The sequence below is a fragment of the Tuber melanosporum genome, assembly GCF_000151645.1.
Source record: "Tuber melanosporum whole genome shotgun sequence assembly, scaffold_7, strain Mel28".
Lineage (NCBI taxonomy): Eukaryota > Fungi > Ascomycota > Pezizomycetes > Pezizales > Tuberaceae > Tuber > Tuber melanosporum.
Window position 1 is genome coordinate 604,689 of NW_003299117.1, and position 10,876 is coordinate 615,564.

A 10,876-nucleotide genomic window follows, 5' to 3' on the forward strand; every position below is an offset into this window, starting at 1 on the left:
CCCAGAGGAAGCTTACCCTGAGCTCGATTTCACCACCCTCCTGGTGGGCGATTTTAATATCCACCACCCACAATCGGATCCCGACTCGGCTCTTAGGAAAACGGAGATTAGAACCTCCACTCCATATGCAGAACTGTCGCAGGAAAGATGTTTCTCTCTCCTGAACACTCACAGAGGGTTTACTCGATTCTCACTAGGCCAAGACCATGCGCCATCTGTACTTGACTTGGCCTTTACCAACCAGCACCTCGCACCTTTTGTGGAAACATAGGACACGTCTCTCCAGTCTACCAGGTCGGATCACATCCCGATATCCATAACGCTGCCATCTCCACTTCTCTCCTCCCCCCCAGTTCACACCACATTCGAAGGCTACCGACTAGACCAAGGTCATGGAGGACCTCGGCTCTCTCACAATTCCGCCACCACCACCCCTCCCAACCCAGCAGGTACTTAGCACGTGGCTAGACATTAACCTTGGCAGGATACGATTAGTCCTTGCCAGATATACACCAATGAAAAAGCCCTCAATGAGATCAAAGCCTTGGTGGTCTGACATCTTGTCTGACTTGGGGAAAGTCCACCATTCCCGTACCCGCGAGGCCCGTACATCCCCTTCAAATAACACTCTGGCCTCTACTCGCTTGGCCAAAAATGCCCATTTCAAGGCTATTAAGAAGGCTAAAAAGGAGCACTGGACACGTTTCATTGAGAGTGCTACACCCCAAAACATGTGGACGGCCGAAAGGTTCGCCTTCGGAAAACCTCCAGAGCATTTTCCGTCCCTTCCACATGCAACCTCGCCCATGGAGCTGAAAGACGCCCTGCTTTCTCACTTCTTCCCTCATAGGCCCCCCGCATTCTGCCGGCCTATTCTCAGGGCCTTCAAAGACACACACCCCCTGCTGGAGAGTGAGATAGCAGCGGCTCTCAGCAAGAGCTCGTCCTCCTCAGTACCTGGTCCCAACATTTTTCCGTACTCTGTTTGGAAAAATGTAAATATATCCCGTCCCTCTCTGCTGGTTGAGCTACTCTCTCCGCTGGCCTCGTTCGGTTTCCACCCGGTGTCGCTCAAGATGGTGAATGGTGTAGTTTTGGACAAACCAGGCAAACCCTCTAATGACACACCTGCTTCCTTCACAATAATTGTCCTTCTTGAAATGGTCTCCAATATCATGGAGAGGATAATCGCAAATCGCCTCTCACCACTGGCTAGGTCGCTTGGCCTACTCCACCCCCATCAATGCAGCTCCCTTCCAGAGCTTAGCACATTCGATGCCTGTGCAACTCTGGCTCATGCTGTTCAAATGCTGCAACGGCCCTAGTTGGTTGTGTCTACCTTGTTCCTTGATATCAAGGGAGGCTTTGACAATGTCTCTCCAAATATCATCTTCCATATGCTGCGTTCAAAGGGCATACCTCCATACCTCTACTCCTAGGTTAGGTCCTTCTTGACAGGGAGGCAGTGCCGTCTCGTTTTCCAGGGATCGCCCAGGGCTTTCAAACCGGTTCAGGTTGGAACTCCACAAGGCTCACCAATATCACCTCTTCTGTTTGTCATCTATGTCTCATCCCTCCACTTTCCAGTACCACATGGGTTAATCCTGTCTTATGTGGACGACTTCACTGTGACTATTGCCTCCAGCTCCTACAAGAGGAATGTCCAGCGCCTCCAACATCTAGTTAAGATGTTGACTCAAAGGGGTAGGCGCCTTGGGGTCTCCTTCTCTGTACCCAAAACTGAACTCATGCACTGGAGGAGGCCGAGACAAAGGAACCTCGCATCCACTATCCCAATCGTTATTGATGGACTCCTTTTCCGCCCCTCCTGGGTGGTCCGTCAGCTCGGCCACTGGTTCCAGCCGGACTCTTATTCTCTCCGGTGGGCTACCAACACCCACTTCTCAAAACGTCTTGCACTTGCCCAGGGTGCCTTCTCCATACTTAAGAGTCTATCGGGTCCTGGTAATGGGCTCGCCCCCTTCCTGTGCTACAGGCTAGCATCCTCTCTCCTCATACCCATACTTCTTTTTGGTGCAGATTTCTTCTCACCCTCTGCAACCACAACCGACCGGCTTGCTGTCTTTTAGAGAAAGGTCTAGCGATGGGTCACCAACTGCTTCTTCGAGACCCCTACCATTATCCTCCCCTGCGAGTCCGCCCTTCCCCTGATACAATGCCTTACTGAACACTATCAACCCCTGGCGGCACTGAGGATGGTGTGCTTCCCCCAGGAAAGAAATCCGGCCACTGCATGGCTGCCCTGTTCCTTCCCTATAACCTCTCGTTACCGCGCCCCGGAGAACCACCGTGCCTTGACGGTTGGGTTCACGCTGGGCTACAGGCCCTTGAATTGAAAAACCCTTGAACCATTCCTTCCGGTAAGGAGGCATCTCCCACTTGATGCAATAGCCCGCCATGTGGGCAAGCTTGTCGGTCATCTTTCTCGGGTCCCATCAGCATCACCTGCCCTGCTCCCTGAGCACCTGTCTCCTGCGGCCCCTAGCAACTCTCCTTACCCAGCCCTCAAGAAAGGCTGCTATCAGTTCTTCCTAAACGTATGGACCAAACAATATCCACCACCACCCCGATATGTCTACTCGCCTTCTCTGTCGCCCCACCCCTTCATGGGTTTGGGGAAATTCATGGCGGGCAGAATCCACCAGATGAGGTCAGGAAAGAGCTACCTGGCCGGCCACCACTCCTGGAAAGACCCGCATGCCCTCAACACGTGCCCTTACTGCAAGGAAGAGCCTGAGTCTTTCCACCACGCCATTCTCGAATGCCCCTCGCATAACAGAACCAGAGACACCCACCTCCTGGGAGTCGAGTGCCTGGACGAAGGGGAACCCATCTGGACATTGCCGGAACTGCTTCATGGCCTATCCACCTACATCTCCACCACTTCGGTCATCTTCCCCCTGGACATGACTGCACTCAGTGATCCCCCATCTGGGGCCTGACCCGTCGGGAGTCCCACTTCCTCACTCAGCTCCTCGTCCTCAGCCTAAGCCGAGGAGTGAAAGTACACTTTATTGGTTTCCTTGATTGTAGGATTTCTTTATGTTTAGTTTTAATATTTTTCTTTATAGCTAGCTGTTTATGGGCTTTACAATATGGGTTGTTCGCACTTATTGGAGGTACTGGTTTGGTTTCCTTTGTTTTTGTTTGTTTTCAGATTCAGGTTTTGTTTATGCCATAGCTGCCGCTGCATGCAAGGTCTTGTACCAAAACAATGAATACATGATTATAAAAAAGAAAAAAGAAAAAAAAAAAGGACCTCCAGTACAGCACACTTCGTCACTCCTATTCTTCTCCCACATAGTTTGGCAACATCACATCAACTATCGTGGGCCCCCCCCACTCTCCTCTGCCCCCTCGATGGTTTCTACCAAGGGGTACGGTTAACTCTTCCATCCTCTCCTGCCCTTGCCTCGCCTGTCTCTTGTCTGCTTGATGGGGGATCTATCTGCGCTCACCCAGTAGTCCCGTCTTGCTAATAGGGGCTCACTTAGCGTTGGCACAGTCGGCTTCCTCTCTTCGTTTCTCGATGGCACTGACAGTAGTGGATGTCCTTCTCCCTACTTGCACAATCCCCGTTGCGGAATGCCTAGGCTAGTAACTTCAGGATCTGTCTCGCGGTGAGATCTGACCATACCCTCCTAGTCACTCAGTTCAAGTTACAGTCACCCTCTTCTCCTCACCCTCCTGTCTCCCTACGGCTGGTGAGATCCCTTCAACTAAGTGACGCTATCTCTGAGAGAACAAGGGACTACGTGAGAGACGTGGTAATACGGCAATGGTTTGGTTTCAGTTGGGTCAGCACTGGGGCCTTTGGCCCTTCCTCCCTTTTTCTCTTCGGTCACGTCGGCTGGTACTCTTCTACTGTTGGCTGGCACCCTACTGGCTCACCCTCTTTTGCTACCTTGGGCAGACCCCCCGGCCCTTCCAGATAGACGGCTTGGGGCTTTCATTCTGCCAATACCTCCTGCTTACAGAGGGTGCTTATTCCTTCTGGTTTCTCCTGCTCACGATCGAAAGGCTATATGGCCAAGGCATACGTTTATGCCACCTAAGTAGATGTGCCTATTCGCTATTTCAACTTCCCCAGGTGTGGGTGGATCCGAACTAGTCTGTCTGGGAATTTGGTTGTTGTAGATGAGGAATTGGTTTCAGCCTTTGGTTTGGGGTTTCTTTGGTTTGGGTTTCCTTTTGTTTGGTAGGGGGTGTGCTGTCGGGGTCGGGGCTTTCCTTGCTTTGAAGAATGGGTTTCTGGGCTTTCTGTCTTTACTGTTTGTAGATGGCCGTGTGGGAGACTTGCGGGGGAGTTTTTTAAACTGAGGACTGGTTGGGTATTGGTAGCTCTAGGCGAGACCCCTCCACGTTCAAGTCATGGGCTCTTGGGAGCAGGCACCTGGCTGCTAGCGTGTACCTTTCTGGCGTCACGGTTTTTCTTCTGGCTGCTTGAGAACAAGGCAGGCTGGAGGTGCGGGTCTGCATGGTGCAAGCTGATATGACCCCTGGCCTTACTTTTGTTAAAACAGATAAATAAATAAGATGATAAAAATAATAAGAAAAGGACCTCCGGTACAGACTCCTCAAGAAACTACTTAAGTTCTTTCTTATACTACAAGGTTGGATCAATACTTCTATACCTCTACACAAGTTACATGAGAAAGAGGTCTTACTTACAGGTGGTAACATGAGCATGGTATCGTCCTCGCTATCTGAAGTGATTGCTACTATGGTGTGAAGTGCTTAAAAGGTATACCTGAGGAGGTGCATTTTGTAATACTTGTTAAAAGTAAGAGCAAAAGGGTTATAAATGTCAAAAAATAAATTTGAATAACAGTTGTTCAATTCTCAGTGCTAGCAAGGATTTTCATGTAATTTTGACTTGTTATAATAATATTATAGTAAATATAACCTCATATCATAAATAAAACTTTATATCATAGAAAACTTGAATAATAGAGAATTTCTCACTTTCCTCACTCTACATACATCATCCTCAATATACCATACAGTAAATGGAGCCCTCGGGCTCCAATAATACAACTGGAAATACAGCCAGAAAGCCAGTAAACTGGAATACTGAAAAAAGTCGAAAGTGAAGAGAGAAACGAAAGCAAAAGAATGTATTGGAAATAGTAAGTGTTGACTTGTTTTCCTAGTAGACTTAAAAACTAATATAAGATGATAGAATGCTGAACTGCCTGAGAAGGAAGTTAGTGCTAATGCACTTCGTGTCAGAAAGTGGCAAGAACGCGAGAAGGAATGCCTTGTACAGCTTTAGCAAGCATCAGTACCTGAGAGGCTCACACCTCCTATTGTGGAAGTGACCTCTTCGGCCGGTGCTGAGACAGCCATCACCCATAGAGAGAGACTCAATGAGTACTATGAGAAATGGCCGCGCCGCTTGGGACTACAAAATCAAGCATGTGAGAGGAGATTAGAAGTTTTAGAAGCGGCAAAGAAGTTAATGATGAAATTGATTACCTACCGTAAGAGCAAGCATGCCCATCACCCGGTTGGAAAGAACTTTACTTGGAATGTTCAGGTGTATTAATTCTTGAAGTTGCAGGTTAAGAATGAGAGGGAGGTACTGAAGGGAGCGGATTTGTTCACTGGAGAGACTAGTATCTTACAAAAGCGAAAGATAATGGCTCAGAAGGTGGCAAATAGAGGTGAATGGGGGAGGAAAGTAATGTAACGAATTATGCGGCATGAAGTATTATGGGTCACTAAACGGCAGATTCCAGAATCACATAGTGGTACCCATCGTAAAATACTCAGTTTGCTCAATGATGCAGAGACCCTGTTAGCTGTTAGGCAGTACATCCAGATGGTCAATGATAGTAAGTTGATTCTGGTCTGGTTTTTATTAATAGATGAGAGCATATATTAACATAGTGGATGGATATAGAACTTACATCCCATGGATTAGCAACTGCTATAGCTGAACATTGGAAGAGGACGAGAAGTGACTCCAGAATATTGAACCGGTCTACCAACAATGTGACTCGACAGGTCGAAAAGACAATAGCCTCTTTAACTGCAACCAGATAGCTGAAGAAGTTGGAATTCAAGTATAAGGAATATCGAAAGGGAATATACAATGATGGCCATGAAAGGCCTGATGTTTTACAAGTATAGAGATGAAGTTTTCCTTCCTCGCATGGCCAGCTATAATTTCCAATTCATGAAATGGGATGCAGATTTAGATATTATCCCAAATCCTGCCCATGAATCCAGTGAGATACAACCTCTAATTCTTGTCACGCAGGATGAATGCACCTTTAATTCGAATGAGGGTCGACACTACATTTGAGTGTATGAGGAGCATAAACCATTGAGAAAATAGAGACGTAGTCAAGGCCTACATGTTTCTGATTTTCTTACTCCGATTGGACGACTTGGGGATGGTGATGCATGTATTACGATGCAATGAAGTGGTGATGCATGTATTACGATACAATGAAGTGGTGATACTTGGTAGAATGGAGACAGATTACTCGAACAAATTGTGGATAAGGCAATACCAGCTTTTGAAGCACAGTTTCCTGGATGCAAGGCACTATTTGCCTTTGACAATGCACGCAACCATCTCAAATATGCCACTGATGCATTGCGAGTTTCTGAGATGAATCTAGAACCTGGTGGAAAGAATGTGAAGGTAATGCAATATACCTTCGTAATAGATCCTAACCATCCCAATGGGGGCTTTATGCAGTCCATAACCTTTCTGGATGGTAGACCTGAAGGTCTTAAGATAGTTCTGACTGAGCGTGGTCTCTGGCCACACAATGGACAAAGGTTTCTGGTACAATGTTCTACTCAGTCCACTACTGGTAAGAGCATGAAGCCAAATCCACGCTGCTTGCCAGGTGGGACCTGCTGTGCTCATGCTCTTTTAGCTATGCAGCCCAACTTTCAGAATCAGAAGAGTCAAATTGAGGAGGTTATCTTGGCTGCTGGGCATGAAGTCATTTTCTATCCTGCATTTCACTGTGAACTCAATTTTATTGAGTATTTTTAGGATGCTGCCAAGGTATATACAAGAAACAACTGTGGGTATGCCATTGAGTCTTTGAAAAGACTGGTTCCTACTGCCTTAGCTGGAGTATCAAACAAACTTATCGGGAAGTATTAGGCTCATACTGAGAGAATTATGAAGGCATATCACCAGAAGGTAGTTTATGGTTCTCCTGAGTATGCCAGTATTGTAAATAAGAGATATAAGTCTCATAGACGGGTTAGTAATATGTAAATAATCAGTTAGCAGCATTTATCTGCTTTCTTGTCAAGCCAGAGGGTGTATTTTAATATTAAAACAAATAATATCTTTTATAAAAACTAGTTGTGAGTACAAATTGAACATATGACCTTCAAAAAATAGATTTTGATATTTATAACCCCTTACCCTTACTCAAAACAAGTATTACAAAATTGCACCCCTCAGGTACACCTTTTAAGCACTTCGCACTATACAAGATTTCTCCAAGATATCGGAAGAGATGAAGAGCTAAGGTTGTTAGATATTGAAGAACTAAAGACACAGTAATTGGATCCTTACATGTGGTGTATAGTGTGCTGGACACTGTGAAGGCTGCTTAGTGCTATGAATTTTTGTACTGATAGCAGTAGGATTAGTCTTTGGTTAGTGTGAGTAACTTCTGTTTGGGATTAGTGCTGAATTTGTGTTTTGTAGAAATGGCTTTTGCAATTGTTTCTTCCCCTTTTCCACCCTGCCCGGCACTGTGTAAAGCACACCTTTTTTAGTTTTCACTTCTTTATCCTTAAGGAGACAATTACTGTAAAAGGATATTTTTTCTTATAAACAGCATACCAGCAGCATAGAATTCACTCATGAGGATATTATTTATTCACTGCAGAATTCAACCTACTATCATTTCAGTCAGTGATCCCAAGCAGGCATACCGGACAATTGCCTAGACTATAGGTCAGTAGTTTGGCTAGTCCAGACCTAGTTTTGAAGAGCCCAGGCTAGTTTAGCCCAAGTTCCCAGCTACCACCAAAACCAGGCAGCGTTCAGGCAACCACCAGCATGTGATTGCCTTGTATGTGATTACGCTTATCTAAACTAACTACTATACAGAAACAATCTCCCAGCCTGTCCCGAATGTGGCTTGGTGAGGAAAAGGTTTTCATGTGACACATGGTTATAAGTTACAGATATGCTATTGTTTCACACATATGACTCATTCAAGTCATATGACTTGTTATCGGTGGAATTTGTGATGCTTTCGCACATGTCTCAAATATGAGTCATGAGATCTATGCCTGGCGAGTGTGCCTTGCAAGTGTGCCTTGCGGGTACGCCTTGCGCATATCATTTATGGTTCGTACATGACCTCGTTATGAGGTCATGGGTTTTACCCATATGGCTTGTTTATTGCGTTATGATTAGTTTATGAGTTTTTGCACATGACCTCGCTATGAGGTCATGGGTTTTGAGCATGTGACCACTTTGGTCACATGACAAGTTTGTTATGATTTGGTTTTACACATGTGACCACGTTGGGTCACATGACTACAGGCAGGAACAATACTATATAAGGAGGCCGATGCAGCCATGGAGGATAGGTTCTTCATGCTTTGTTCAAAGTACTTTTCCTACTTATTACTTTAACGAATCTAAAATACTTTTTACTATCTTTATCTTTATTGCAATGATATCATTACGCCAAGGAGAACTCTTCACGCACAAGAGTTAGAGAAAACTTACGATAGGCATTTTCGATAAAAGACAAAGGTCTTGTACTATTGATAACGTAGGCAGAGGCCTAATGCTATCGTGAGACGAAGAAAGAAGGAAACTGAAGAAGAGAAGTATCGTTCCCCGTCGCCAAGAACTAACTATCCAAGGAGGGATCATTACATGGCTTCTGAACTACCGTATCTTATGAGATCACCCTAACCCACACCGGAGTATCATCCACATAATACGGTACTGGGAAGATGGGCAGGTGAGATGACTAATATGGGCTTAGAGCTTGTCGGACTTGTGTGGTGGTTAATATACTCACCCATTGGTATTTCTTCCACTCTGAGTTAGACCCCAGATTAGGTAAGTTCCACAAGGATTAGGATAAGCCTGTCATCTTTCGCTGAACTTCCACCAATATGTAAGGTGATCGGTGCAATCCATGAGAACTCGGATACCTTTGTCATGATTGATATATAGCCTAGTCTCTTCCACCCAGTTCAGTTGTCAGGTTGGGTGATAGAGTTAGTGGCAAGAGAAAGTGTTGAATGAAAGTGAACTACTCCTCTTTTCTAAAGTCAAGTGTTAGTGCTATAGGTCCTGGTTCTGCAGAGCATCTAATCATCGTCTTGCTTTGTTTCAATAGGGATTTCGTCGCTTTTAACATTTTCACTGTCATTGTCGTCATTTCTCATTGTTTAAAACAGCCATCTATCTCTTCCAAGAATAGGACTAACCTCAATACATCTGCTTAGGATCCAGAGTCTTAGGCAGGAACAATGGTAGCATGGGGGTATATAATTAGGATAAAATGTTAGTGTGGGTGGGGGGGGGGTTGAGGGGGTAGCAGGGGTGAGGTGTGGATGTTTGAATTTAAAGTTTTAGCTTTGATTTCATTCCTTTTAGGCAATATACACACAATATGCTTTTGGCATTTCGAATTAGACTTCCTCTATTTGTAGGGTGCTGTTATGATTGTATGAGAATATTCTATCTGCCATCATGAATGATCACTTGAATAAAGTAGCTTATCATACAAGGGTTTGTTATGCACTCGCTTAGCCCAAACTGAAAGCCAGATCAATTCTGCATCACAACACTGCCTGTTCCATGCTCACCATATGGGTGTATAGCCTCTGGTGCGCTTCCATGCTCTGCTATAAGGTATTGTTCGTGAAATCCTGCACCACTCGAACGCATTTGTTTTTTTCCAATCACGGACCAATCACCCTTGCTTGCGGGAACCCCAGCTTACAAACGCCCGTTCTCCTGATGATGCGCAATATTTTCCGGTACTGATACTTACAGATCCACCTTCCAGGAAGATAAGTGCTCACTCTTCTCTATTCTTTCCACTATGCTCTTATTCTTTCATATTTCTATCTGCTTTTCCTACCTTCTATATCACATGACCCGCTCCTGGATCTTCTCTAGTGAGGACAATAAAGGGTTTAGGCTTGTAATACACTGCACCTTAGATGAAGCAAGGGTGCTATGTGGAAAAATGTGGTAAAAGGAATTAAATCTAGGCGAGAGCAAAAGTAATAACTAGCCCCAAGCGGGGAGAAATGCGGACCCCACTTGGGCATGACTGACTCACCGCCTCCCTATTCCGGTTTAGGGAGGAATTCTACAAATTTTTGGGAAGTTTCGTGGTGTAGAACCAACTACACCACGAAACCGGGTGTTGAGTCGAGTCCTGCGCCTATACATAATGTATCTGTTCGTATCTGCTCACACTCACTTGTAAACAACCGTGGCGTGATTTTTATTGTGACTTTTCTCCACCATCCAGGTCTCGAGGGGCCTTCTTAGTGGTACAGGCACCCGGGAGTAAGTTTTCGCACAGTTAATAAAGGTTAATCGTCAAAATAACCCCTGTCCTGTTCAAAAACGTGGTCCCGGGTGCCCATCCATGTCCTCCTTTGCAAGGACCAACTGTTCAGAAGAACTTGCCTAAAGCTTCCACCCTTCAGGAAAATTATCATGTCACCGCTGACTGCACTAGACTCATATCATAATTTCTTTCTAGACCTTCTCATTACTGAATAACGGTACTGGATTCCAGCTGAACATTCACACTTTCCAAAGTTCCGGGCAGCGGGTTTTGTGCCTGTTGCACAGCATCTCTCCGCCCAAGAAAAAAAA